This window comes from Coregonus clupeaformis, unplaced genomic scaffold (assembly GCF_020615455.1).
Source record: "Coregonus clupeaformis isolate EN_2021a unplaced genomic scaffold, ASM2061545v1 scaf0793, whole genome shotgun sequence".
In the NCBI taxonomy this organism is placed as follows: Eukaryota; Metazoa; Chordata; class Actinopteri; order Salmoniformes; family Salmonidae; genus Coregonus; species Coregonus clupeaformis.
This window is the reverse complement of record NW_025534248.1, coordinates 32,414-46,630: the sequence shown is the minus strand read 5'-3', so window position 1 is coordinate 46,630 and position 14,217 is coordinate 32,414.

The window sequence follows — 14,217 nt, the reverse complement described above, 5'->3', positions numbered from 1 at the left end:
TTATATCCCTCAGCTAATGGTATTTAACTCCCTAATATATCTTCATACTCTTCTGCTTTCCCTAAATGAGATTTTATCCCTTGCCTTTCCTTTACTATCCTTCTATCATTACTGGATCAATGACACTTGTAATAACTATTTCGCATTAAATTGTGCCTTTTTCTGATAATGTTATAATTGTAGCCTATTGCATTACTTTAGTTTAAAATATAAGTTTGTTTGTTCAACAAATCTACAACCCACTATAAGTTGGTGCTATTCCCTCAGCACAATAGCCAAAGCTACTTGCATCCCCTGGTCCCCGTAACGAAAATAAATTATCGTTCTAGAATTCACCAACTATTTGCATACATCACTTGTGTTAAGCAACCTATCGAATAAAGTAATAACAATTAGAATTTGTCAAAGAACTGTCTTCCAGTCAAGTATTTAGACCTCTACTTGAAATCTTACAGCTCAATCCAACTCGCTGGACTGTCTCTATTTTACCCGCGAACCAGAGCCATAAATTATTCTCCTTTGTTATCAATCCAAACCATTACCACAGCCAGCCCGCTATTCAATTTCTGTAACTGTCCTTTCTGATTACGCTCTAATTAGTAAAACAACACTGGCTACAATTTACAAGCATACATTTAATTCACATCCATATTAAATTTTATTCTCAGTAGCTTTCAAATGATCCACTAATTCGGGCGACGGGTAGCCTAGTGGTCAAGAGTGCCGTGCCAGCGACGGAAAGGTCTCCGGTTCTAATCCCTGAGCCGACCAGGCAAAAATCTGTCGATGTGCCCCCGAGCAAGACACCCAACCCTAACCGCTCCTCTAAATCGCTCTGGATAAGAGCGTCTGCCAACTGACCACAATGTAATTCCGCGCCACGGAATATAACTAACTATCTGTCTCCTACTCTTATAACACAAAATGAACATTGGCTGTTCTATCAATCTAAGCAACCCATAAACGTAATTGGAAAATCTAATGCAGAATCTATGCTTTATATGAATGAAAACTAAATCCTCCGTTATTCCAATTCTAAATTGTCTGTATTTCTAGTATCTTGCACATACCACATTTATCACAAAATAGCTTTGAAGGACACAGATCTCACACGCTCAACGTAAATACCTAAGCAGTCAACGAGTCAAACCCACATTCATTGATTTGAAAACAGATTTAACCAGATGAATTATATTTTCCCCCTAACATACAAAAATTCCTTGACTATATCAAATCAAATCAAATCAAATTTTATTGGTCACATGCGCCGAATACAACAGGTGCAGACATTACAGTGAAATGCTTACTTACAGCCCTTAACCAACAGTGCATTTATTTTAAACAAAAAAAAGTAAAAATAAAACAACAACAAAAAAGAAGTGTTGAGAAAAAAAAGAGCAGAAGTAAAATAAAGTGACAGTAGGGAGGCTATATATACAGGGGGGTACCGTTGCAGAGTCAATGTGCGGGGGCACCGGCTAGTTGAGGTAGTTGAAGTAATATGTACATGTGGGTAGAGTTAAAGTGACTATGCATAAATACTTAACAGAGTAGCAGCAGCGTAAAAAGGATGGGGTGGGGGGCAGTGCAAATAGTCCGGGTAGCCATGATTAGCTGTTCAGGAGTCTTATGGCTTGGGGGTAGAAGCTGTTGAGAAGTCTTTTGGACCTAGACTTGGCACTCCGGTACGGCTTGCCCGTGCGGTAGCAGAGAGAACAGTCTATGACTAGGGTGGCTGGAGTCTTTGACAATTTTGAGGGCCTTCCTCTGACACCGCCTGGTATAGAGGTCCTGGATGGCAGGAAGCTTTGCCCCAGTGATGTACTGGGCCGTACGCACTACCCTCTGTAGTGCCTTGCGGTCGGAGGCCAAGCAGTTGCCATACCAGGCGGTGATGCAACCAGTCAGGATGCTCTCGATGGTGCAGCTGTAGAATTTTTTGAGGATCTGAGGACCCATGCCAAATCTTTTCAGTCTCCTGAGGGGGAATAGGCTTTGTCGTGCCCTCTTCACGACTGTCTTGGTGTGTTTGGACCATGATAGTTCGTTGGTGATGTGGACACCAAGGAACTTGAAGCTCTCAACCTGTTCCACTACAGCCCCGTCGATGAGAATGGGGGAGTGCTCAGTCCTCTTTTTTTTCCTGTAGTCCACAATCATCTCCTTTGTCTTGGTCACGTTGAGGGAGAGGTTGTTGTCCTGGCACCACACGGCCAGATCTCTGACCTCCTCCCTATAGGCTGTCTCATCGTTGTCGGTGATCAGGCCTACCACTGTTGTGTCGTCGGCAAACTTAATGATGGTGTTGGAGTCGTGCCTGGCCATGCAGTCATGGGTGAACAGAGAGTACAGGAGGGGACTGAGCACGCACCCCTGAGGGCCCCCGTGTTGAGGATCAGTGTGGCAGATGTGTTGTTACCTACCCTTACCACCTGGGGGCGGCCCGTCAGGAAGTCCAGGATCCAGTTGCAGAGGGAGGTGTTTAGTCCCAGGATCCTTAGCTTAGTGATGAGCTTAGAGGGCACTATGGTGTTGAATGCTGAGCTGTAGTCAATGCATAGCATTCTCACATAGGTGTTCCTCTTGTCCAGATGGGAAAGGGCAGTGTGGAGTGCAATAGAGATTGCATCATCTGTGGATCTGTTGGGGCGGTATGCAAATTGGAGTGGGTCTAGGGTTTCTGGGATAATGCTGTTGATGTGAGCCATGACCAGCCTTTCAAAGCACTTCATGGCTACAGACGTCAGTGCTACGGGTCGGTAGTCATTTAGGCAGGTTATCTTAGAGTCCTTGGGCACGGGGACTATGGTGGTCTGCTTGAAACATGTTGGTATTACAGACTCAGTCAGGGACATGTTGAAAATGTCAGTGAAGACACTTGCCAGTTGTCAGCACATGCTCAGAGTACACGTCCTGGTAATCCGTCTGGCCCTGCGGCCTTGTGAATGTTGACCTGCTTAAAAGTCTTACTCACATCGGCTACGGAGAGCGTGATCACATAGTCATCCGGAACAGCTGGTGCTCTCATGCATGCTTCAGTGTTGCTTGCCTCGAAGCGAGCATAGCAGTGGTTTAGCTCGTCTGGTAGGCTTGTGTCACTGGGCAGCTCGCGGCTCACCTCTGCTTCTGAAATGATAGATAACTACGCTCCATGTACTGTCTCTCACCCCCCACGGACGTCTACGTGTTTGGGCACTCAAGCCAGCACTTATATATTATTCCACTTTTATCCACTCTCCATTAATCAATTACCTACACATAACATACATCATATGTCAATAATATTCATCATCCACCGCATTCGTATTTTTTATGATTCTTTATCGCCACATGTTAATTTCCCCTAATTCAGTCCCAGCGGAACATCACTTTATCAACCTAGACACCCGTACACGTAACCTGTTCCTCCAACTGGATTTGTCCTACCCCTCCGAGAAAAGACACACACACACACACCTTCTGATTTCCTTTTAATCAGGACACACACACTCCTTCTGATTTCCTTTTAATTGTAACGATCCCGGCAGTCTGAGTCGGGTCCTGTCTGTGGACTAGTTTTTCTGCTCGGGATCTCCAGTTTCCCGAGGGTTCTGGAACGCTCCGGGGAGCTCTCTTGATTTCCGCACCTGCATCCCATCTGCAATCTGCACACCTGGTCCTGATCATCACCCTTCTTAGGCTCTGGCCTAACATCCATTCCCTGCCGGATCGTTAGCCATGAACAGTAGGTTTACCAGAGTATCAGTCTTAGAGCCTCTAGCGGTAGTTTTGTTGTTTTTGCACCTTGTTGGTTTGTTGTTTACTTACCTCCGTTTTGTTCCATCTGCAGTCACTCGTCCGGAGCCTTCATCCAACCTCTGCCTGGTGGTCGGCGGCTGCCGAGCCATGACGGGATCAACCACTGCACCCCCAACAACTAATCAACGCCGCCCGCTCTGTTCCCTGGATTATTCAGCATCACTCTTGAATTTGTAAATAAACACTCACCTTCGTTTCAACTTACCTTGTCCTGGTCTGCTTCTGGGTTCTGGCTTTGTAACTCGTGACAGAACGATCCGGCCAGTAATGAACCCAGCGGACCTGGACTCTGTTCGCCATGCCATTACCCATCAGGAGAAGATGTTGGGCCATCATAGCACGGTACTACAGGAGATCGCGTTGTCAGTTCGGAACCTTTCTACCGGTCTGACGGAGGTCCAGAACCAACGCAAGAGTCCGGTGGAGGATCCACTACCGGTTTCACCCATCTCGCCTGCCGCTTCTGGAGCTGTGTCCTTCCGTGAGCCCAAGGTTCCGACGCCGGATAAATATGAGGGGGAGCTGGGAAGATGCCGTTCCTTCCTTATGCAGTGTGGATTAGTGTTCGATCTACAGCCCTACTCTTATGCCACAGACAAGGCTAGGATAGCCTTTGTGATTGAGTTGCTGCGTGGTCGAGCGCTGGAGTGGGCTTCAGCCGTTTGGGAACGACAGGATCCCTGCATGGCTTCATACCAGGGGTTCACGGCCGAGATGAGGAAGCTCTTCGACCATTCCGTCCGAGGGAGGGACGCAGCTAGGCGCCTGTTTTCGCCGCCAAGGAACTCGCAGCGTGGCCGACTTCGTGATCGAGTTCAAGACATTGGCTGTGGAGAGTGGGTGGAATGAGGAGTCTCTGCAAGCGGCCTTTTACCAGGGTCTGTCGGAGCAGCTCAAGGATGAGTTGATCTCCTATCCGGAGCCTAGTGACCTGGACAGCTTGGTAGCCTTGTCTATTCGGGTGGATAATCGAGTCCGAGAGCCGAAGGAGGGAGAAGCAATGGGTTCCGTCCAACCGATCAGCTTCTCAGGTTCCAGTCGGGTCGGGTGGTGGACCAGAACACGTCGATCATGCTCCACCACAAAGGATTAGTGGAGAGGTCCTCTCTCCCAATTCTGAACCCATGCAAGTGGGGCGGCACGGGTTAACCAAGGAGGAGCGTCAACATAGACGTAAGACCAACTGCTGCCTCTACTGTGGTAGCTCGGGACATTACATCTCCACTTGTTCCCCGGCGGTCGTCAAACTGCCCGGCTCGCTAAAGTTGGGAGGACTTTTAGCGAGCCAGTTTCAACCTCTCAGTACCTCTGTCAGACCCGTTTCCCGGCTACCCTTGTGAACAGGAATCAGAGCTTAGCGATTAACGCTTTTATCGATTCAGGTGCCGATGGAAGCTTTCTTGATGCCGAGTTGGTGGAACAGCTGGGGCTTTCCAAGGAGCAATTGCCGGAAGCCATTGAAGCGACCACTCTGAACGGCAGTAGTCTGGCACGTATCACGATGAGGACTGAACCGGTTAAGATGCTGTTGTCGGGGAATCATTCGGAGATGATTTCATTCTTCATTCTGCCGTCTTCCCATGTTCCTCTGGTCCTTGGGTACCCCTGGCTGAAGGAACACAATCCCACGTTCGATTGGGTGACGGGCAAGGTAACGAGTTGGAGCCTTGATTGTCATGCTAACTGTCTCAAGACTGCCTGTCCCCATTCGGTTCCCAGTCAGGTGATTGAGGCTAAACCCCCAGATTTGTCCCTGGTTCCCGAGACATATCACGATTTGGGGGAAGTGTTCAGTAAGCAGAAGGCTCTGTCACTCCCTCCCCACCGACCATATGATTGTGCCATCAACCTGTTCCCTGGAGCTGTCTACCCCAAGGGAAGGTTATACAGTATCTCCCGCCCTGAACGTGAGGCTTTGGAGACCTACATCAAGGAGTCCCTAGCTGCTGGTCTCGTTCGTCCCTCGTCATCACCCCTGGGGGCAGGATTCTTCTTTGTGGGTAAGAAGGATGGCTCTCTTCGACCGTGTATTGATTATCGGGGGTTGAATGACATCACGGTCAAGAACAAGTATCCCCTGCCCTTGATGAGTTCTGCCTTCGACTCCTTACAGGGTGCTACGGTGTTCACCAAGCTAGACCTACGCAATGCGTATCACATGGTCCGGATCAGAGAGGGAGACGAGTGGTTGACGGGTTTCAATACACCGATGGGTCACTTCGAGTATCAGGTGATGCCGTTTGGACTGACCAATGCTCCAGCGGTATTCCAGAGTATGGTGAACGACGTCCTGAGAGATATGATCGGTCTCTTTGTGTTTGTTTACCTGGATGACATTCTGATCTTCTCGAAGGAACCTTCCGACCACGTCCAGCATGTCCGGCAGGTTCTGCAGCGATTGTTGGAGAATCGCCTGTTCGTGAAGGCCGAGAAGTGCGAGTTTCACGCCCACACGACATCCTTTCTCGGGTACATCATCTCCAGGGGAGAGATTAGGATGGACCAGGAGAAGGTTAGAGCGGTTCTGGAATGGGCCCAGCCCGGTACGAGATTGCAGCTCCAGAGATTTTTGGGGTTTGCAATTTCTACCGCAGATTCATCCGGGATTACAGCCGTGTGGCCGCTCCGTTAACTGCCTTGACTTCCAGTATCAGGAGCTTCAAGTGGAATCCGGAGGCGGATCGAGCGTTTCTGGATTTGAAGAGGCGATTCACCAACGCACCGATTCTCTCTCAACCGGACACGGCCCGTCAGTTCGTCGTTGAAGTGGACGCGTCTGATGTGGGAGTTGGCGCCATCCTGTCGCAGCGATGCTCCACGGACAGTAAACTCCATCCCTGCGCCTACTACTCTCGTCGCCTTTCGCCTGCGGAGAGGAATTACGATGTGGGTAACCGGGAGCTTCTCGCGGTGAAACTTGCCTTGGAGGAGTGGCGCCACTGGTTGGAGGGCGGAGCAACCGTTTATTGTCTGGACGGACCACAAGAATCTTGCTTACGTGCAATCGGCTAGACGTCTCAACTCCCGTCAGGCCAGGTGGTCGTTGTTTTTCGGACGATTCAATTTTTCCCTGACGTTCCGACCTGGATCTAAGAACGGCAAGGCGGACGCCTTGTCTCGGATGTTCTCCAAGACGGAGGAGAGTGGGTCCAAGACCGAGACAATTCTTCCCCGGAACTGCGTCGTGGGAGCTGTTAGGTGGAAGATTGAGGAGGAGGTGATGGCGGCTCTTCGGACGCAGCCCGGTCCCGGTAACGGTCCACCCGGTCGGTTGTTTGTGCCTGAGTCGGTTCGTCCTGCGGTCCTCAAATGGTCCCACGCCAGCAAGATGGCTTGTCACCCTGGCGTGGCTCGGACGATGGCGTTTCTTCGCAGACGCTTTTTGGTGGCCTGCCATGGCCGAGGATACTCTGGGTTATGTTGCTGCCTGTCCAGTGTGTGCGCAGAATAAGGGTACCAATCGGCCCAGCTCTGGACTACTTCACCCCCCTTCCTATTCCCCGGCGACCATGGTCGCATCTGGCCCTGGACTTTGTCACTGGGTTGCCCGCTTCTGAGGGGAACACGGTCGTTCTGACTATCGTGGACAGATTCAGCAAGTTCGCCCACTTTGTGCCAATTGCCAAGCTTCCCTCTGCCTCGGAGACGTCCGAGATCCTGGTTAGGGAGGTTTTCAGGGTCCACGGGTTGCCCAGTGATATCGTTTCCGACCGTGGCCCTCAGTTTACCTCTGCTGTCTGGAAGTCCTTCTGTTTGGCCATTGGAGCTACAGTCAGTCTCACATCTGGTTTTCACCCCCAATCTAATGGTCAGGCGGAGAGAGCCAACCAGAGGATGGAATCCACGCTACGCTGCCTGGTCTCTTCCAACCCCACCTCCTGGGTCTCTCAGTTGCCTTGGGTTGAGTATGCCCACAATACGCTCCCTACATCTGCCACTGGGATGTCTCCCTTCCAGTGCCTGTATGGCTACCAACCTCCCTTGTTCCCTTCTCAGGAGAAGGAGCTCTCAGTGCCTTCTGTTCAGGCCCATATTCGCTGCGTTGCCACCGGACCTGGCATCGGGCCAGAAAGGCACTCCTTAGAGTTTCGGACCGGTATCAGCTCCAGGCGAATCGTCGCGGATCCCCGCTCCCACCTACACCATCGGAGATAGGGTCTGGTTGGCCACACGGGATCTTCCTTTACGGACTGAGTCTAGGAAGTTGTTGCCGAAGTTCATTGGTCCGTTTGTGGTGGAGAAGGTGATCAATCCGGTGGCAGTTCGACTCAAACTCCCGAGGACGCTCAGAGTCCATCCCACCTTTCATGTCTCCTGCCTCAAGCCTGTTTTCCTTAGTCCTCTGTTGCCTCCTCCGCCTCCTCCTCCTCCTCCTCGGATGATCGGAGGTGGTCCTGCCTACACGGTGCGACGCATCATGGATTCCAGACGGCGGGGCCGGGGTTTCCAGTATCTCGTGGACTGGGAGGGGTATGGTCCTGAAGAGAGGAGTTGGATTCCGCGGCGACAGATCCTAGATGCTGACCTCATCCGTGACTTCTACCGCCTCCATCCTGGCGCTCCGGGAGTCCGCCCGGTGGCGTTCGTCGGAGGGGGGTACTGTAACGATCCCGGCAGTCTGAGTCGGGTCCTGTCTGTGGACTAGTTTTTCTGCTCGGGATCTCCAGTTTCCCGAGGGTTCTGGAACGCTCCGGGGAGCTCTCTTGATTTCCGCACCTGCATCCCATCTGCAATCTGCACACCTGGTCCTGATCATCACCCTTCTTAGGCTCTGGCCTAACATCCATTCCCTGCCGGATCGTTAGCCATGAACAGTAGGTTTACCAGAGTATCAGTCTTAGAGCCTCTAGCGGTAGTTTTGTTGTTTTTGCACCTTGTTGGTTTGTTGTTTACTTACCTCCGTTTTGTTCCATCTGCAGTCACTCGTCCGAGCCTTCATCCAACCTCTGCCTGGTGGTCGGCGGCTGCCGAGCCATGACGGGATCAACCACTGCACCCCCAACAACTAATCAACGCCGCCCGCTCTGTTCCCTGGATTATTCAGCATCACTCTTGAATTTGTAAATAAACACTCACCTTCGTTTCAACTTACCTTGTCCTGGTCTGCTTCTGGGTTCTGGCTTTGTAACTCGTGACATTAATAATAATAATCAGGGCACACACACTCCTTCTGATTTCCTTTTAATCAGGACACACACACTCCTTCTGATTTCCTTTTAATAATATTAATCAGGGCACACACACTCCTTCTGATTTCCTTTTAATCAGGGCACACACACTCCTTCTGATTTCCTTTTAATCAAGACACACACCTTGTCTACTAGCCTGCTTGTCTTATTTACCTTATCTATAATCACATTGCATGCATGCTTATTTCTCATTCCAACCAAAAACTCTGTAAATGCTAAATTTGGTCCTTATTTTGGAGAGAACCCTTCTGTGTACCCCACCTTCAGATTCAGCCTGATCGAAACACACAGTTTTAAGTAAGAACATAGCTTATCTTTTAAACAGCGGCCACCATACTTTATTACAAATAAGGTCTTACAGAGTTTTTGTTGCATCAAGAAATGACTTTATTAAAGTTTTCAACAAAGCCGATACCCATCTGCAGAGGGGCACCCATTCTTAAGGACCCCTTCATCTTATATAGTCCTCTTCAGTTTTCCCGCTCTTTTATTGCTCCGCCCACTTCCTTTGTCCCTGAGGACGGCTGAACTATTACTCCAACCAATCACCCGCTCCCCTGTACCTCACCCCCTCAAGCTGTAATCAATCAAGAAGATACCAAGGAGACAAAGGTCTAGCCCAAACTCTATTCAACCCTGGTGCCGCTCCCTTCACTGTGTTTGAAGAGAGAGACAAAAGGCAGCCATGGATTCAAGTAAGAGCAAGCACCTTAACCCTAGGGCAGTTTCTCTCTACTCCCCCCATCACACAGTGAAATGCCCCAATAAAATTCCTAGCCCAGTAACAAACAATTCTAACTCAATGTTCGTGATTAACCCAGTTCTATCTTCTAATTTATTAAAGAATATACATCACAACATTGAGTGGTCTGCTCATAAAGTGAAAAAGCTACCGGTATCTGTGAAACACCATGACCATTAACAACACAACCAGCAGCAGCTAGGAAACACATGCTCCAAAACCACCACCACCAGACTGCACAACACAGTGACAGATCCCAAACACACCCACACCTCATCTACTAACTCTCAAACTGAGTGAAGGGTTATTTTCAGAGAGCAACTATAGAATGTGACTTATTTTTCAACTAACATACAGGATTTTTTTTATAGAACAGCAGCCCTCATCAAAAGGAAGTCTCTGCTCTTTCTCTACTCTTTCTTCTCTGTGTGTTTTGGTTAGTCAACTGCTAGCTACCAGTGACAGTGATAGATGAGGACATACAGCCAGAGGAAACAGTCATACAACGCCTTAAATAGATGTCTGGTGGTCCCTTCTCCTGCTTCTATAAACAGGGAATACTCCTTCTCCTACTCTCCAACCTAAAAAGGTTTCTCTTAAAACTCCCTTGCGTATTGATGGATTTTATATGGTTTGGTACACTATTCCATTCCACAAGTGTTTTAAAGAGAGATTTTTCCAGCCATGCTCCTACAGTGCAGCAGTCTGATATTGGCAACATTAGCTCTGGTGTGATGGCTATGAGAGTCTACAGAAATTAAAATAACCAGACAGGTAACAGGGGGCAAGGTCATGTATCACTTTAAAACCCATCAACAGTTTAATCTCCACCACCACCAGATCAACTGGAAGCCAGTTCAGTTCCCTGAAATGATTAGGACCAATGTGCGTCCCGGTGGCTAAGCTTCAGTATAATTCTCATTAGTTTGTTTTGGGTAGTTTTAAGTTTGTCCTTCATATTTTGTGATACGCCACTGAACCATGAGATAGAAGCATAGCCATAGTGACACTGTATCAGGGATGTTTCCAGGGTCCTCATACTCTCTGTATACAGGAACCTGGCTACCTTGCCAGGAACTTTGTCCTGCAGTGAACCTACCCAATGACCTTCAGAGCCATAAGTTCACATGTCATGTGTTGGTCCAGTTCACATCCCAGTGTATGTTACAGAGCATTTTTCCTTCACCGCTACACCATTAAACTTGAGTTTCTCACTTTGTGTTAGGAACAAAAAAGGATACTTTCTGTCTTGCCTAAAGGGATAACCACTTACTGACTTTAGTATTTTGGCTGCTTAGGGTCTTTTCAACGGTCTCCTTAGTCTAATGTGACACCAAAGGGTAGAATCATCCTCACACAGGATCTATTGCATGTGCTTTCTTACATGATAACTTTAGGAAAACTGTTAGCGTTCTCTAAATTCATTGTTGGTCTTTGCATGGTGTGTGTTGACTGTAGAATGCCTAGTCATCAGTGATTGGTTGGATATCTCGAAACATTTGCTTTATTACTGTGTGATAACACCTACATAATACCTATATTCAGCAACATATCATGATGTATTGATTCTGCAGTTTTGAATGTGCCAATGGTGTGGTTGGTTCAGCAGCTGTTGCAGTGCTTCTAAAACGGAAAATAAATTAAGACCCTGTGCTAGATGCATGTCACTCATTACATTTAAGGCAAAACGGGACTGTATGGAATGATTGTTTCTATTACATAATAAGATAAACTGCAGGACTAGGACAACTGCAGTTATGCCCTAAATACCACACTTCATTGAGCTGTAACTTTATTTTGTCTTAATTCATGACAGAGATGTTTTTGTGTAAGGGTTTATAATACCTTATTTCAGACTGACATGTATTTATAATGTATTTATAATGTATATATAATGTCGCCCATGCAGTATATGATGCATTGGTGGTGAGTAATTACACAGTAACCACAGTGTGATTTGTACTTGAGCTGAGGAGGAGTTATCAGATCCACCCCCACTTCTCTTTTCCTGTCATCTCATCCTGTTCTGCTGAATGTGGGGGAGGAGCTGACTTTAATGAAGTAAAATAGGACCCACACACTCATATACGTACAGATATAAAGTGCAAATATGTGTAGTGCCATTTACAGTATAAATGACACCTGGAAAAGCACAATATAAATCCAATCCATTATTATCTGTTAATTGATTGGGTAACACTTTGCATTGCAGTGTATTATTGTGTAATTATTCATGTAGGCACACTGTAACAAGTATTACAGTGTAACAATGAGTAATTACAATACTTCCTACACAATACTTACATTAATGAATATATATATAGTGAAAAGATCATTGTAATATAGAATGCAACCATTGATTGATGTCAGAATAACATATATATGTTAGGCCTACTGCTGCTAGGTAGCTCTCTCTCTGCTCTCCCCCTCCCCTCTGTCTGTCCTTGATTGCAGGAGTGAAGTCTGGTGTGCGGGAGTCAGGGTTCCAGCTGCAGCTCATTCACCATAATCACCTCAGCCTTTAAGACCCGGTCAAACTTTCCACTCATCGTCAGATCATAGTCAAGACAACCATATATTTGGAACCTGACTCCTGCCTCCGCTTCACTCCTGCCACCACCATCCTGCTCTCCACTATCGGGCCTCTCCTTTGGACTCACCACGGACACTAGGACATTACGGTACCACACCTGCCCTGACCTGGATCTGTACCCTCCCTGTAACCTGGACTTGCTCTTTCCCATTTATTGGAAACCTGGACTATTGAACATTATAATAAACCTGTTAAAACTTCTCTGGCTTGGTGTACTTGTCTGCATTTGGGTTCTATCCAGTTAAATCATAACAGTATGATCTGACCAACATGAACCCAGCAGACAGTAGCTCGGATACCACCCCAGAGTGCACTCAAATTTGGACTGCCATAGCCAATCAGGGCATTCTACTTGGCCAACATGATACCCTGTTTAAGACGATTGCTGAGGACAGTCAGGTGCTGCTTAATCAGGTTCAATTACTCACCAATCAAGTGTTTGCCCTTACTACCCCTTCAGCCCAGATCAGAGAGCCTTTTGTTCCTGCTCCAGAGCGCTATGACGGGAACATGGGAACCTGTGGCGATTTTTTGACTCAATGCTCGTTAGTGTTTGAACAACAGCCCCTCACCTACGCCTCAGAAAGAGCCCGTATTGCCTACCTTATCAACTCTACTAGCGGTTCCGCTCGTGCCTGGGGATCCGCGGTCTGGGAGAGTCAGTCGGACATTTGCAACGCTTACGTGGCCTTCACCACGGAGATGAGGAAGGTTTTTGATCACCCCGTACGAGGCAAGGAGGCTGCGAAACGGTTGTTTTCTCTTCGGCAGGGGGCTCGTAGTGTGGCGGAGATGGCAGTGGAGTTTCGGACTTTAGCAGCAGTGAGTGGTTGGAATGACGAGGCATTACAAGGAGTGTTCATCAATGCTTTGTCTGAGACTTTAAAAGATGAATTGGTGTCATATGATGAATCGCCTACGCTGGATAATCTTATTTCACTCACTATCAGGTTGGATAATCGGATTCGGGAGCGCCGCCGGGAGAGGAGTGTTAGTTCCAAGCAACCTGTCTGTCATCAACAAACTCCTCCCTGCATCGTCCCCTACGGAGAGAGCCGTGTCGTCCCCGAGTCGATACGAGGAGCACTGAACCCGAAGCCATGGAGGTGGGTCGTGAACGGTTGTCCTCAGAGGAGCGTGCACGTCGTATTCAGGCTCGGGTCTGCCTGTATTGTGGAGAAGCTGGTCATTTCGTTCCTTCCTGCCCAGTTCGTCCGGGGAAAAGGGCCGGCTCATCATTTATGGGAGAAGTTTTGGTGAGCCGAGCAGCGGATTCTTCCTCTTCTCCCCGCATTCTGCTCCAGGCATCCCTCCAGTGGCAGTCCCAGAATTTCTCTGTTAGTGCGCTGATTGACTCTGGTGCCGACGAAAGCTTTTGGATAGAGAGTGGGCTCAACAAATGGATTTGGAGACTGTTCCTATGGACTGTCCGCTGCAGGCTAAGGGTCTAAATGGACAATTGTTGACCCGCATTACCCATCAGACTGTTCCTGTTTGTCTTAGAGTGTCGGGAAATCATCAGGAGAACATTCAATTCCATATTATCGACTGCCCACAGACTCCCCTGGTCCTTGGTATCCCCTGGCTCATAAAACACAATCCACACATTGATTGGGTGACAGGTAGCATTGTTTCATGGAGCACATTTTGTCATGTGAATTGTTTGTGTTCTGCTCAGACTCCTGCCAGTACTGTGCCTCAACCTCCACTGGAGTCCATGGATCTTTCTGCTGTTCCTGACGTGTATCATGACCTGGCATCCGTTTTCTGCAAACACAGAGCTACTTCTCTTCCTCCTCACCGGCCTTACGACTGCGCCATTGACCTCCAGCCAGGAGCCCCGCTCCCCAGCAGTCGCCTGTACAATCTCTCCCGGCCGGAGACGGAGGCTATGG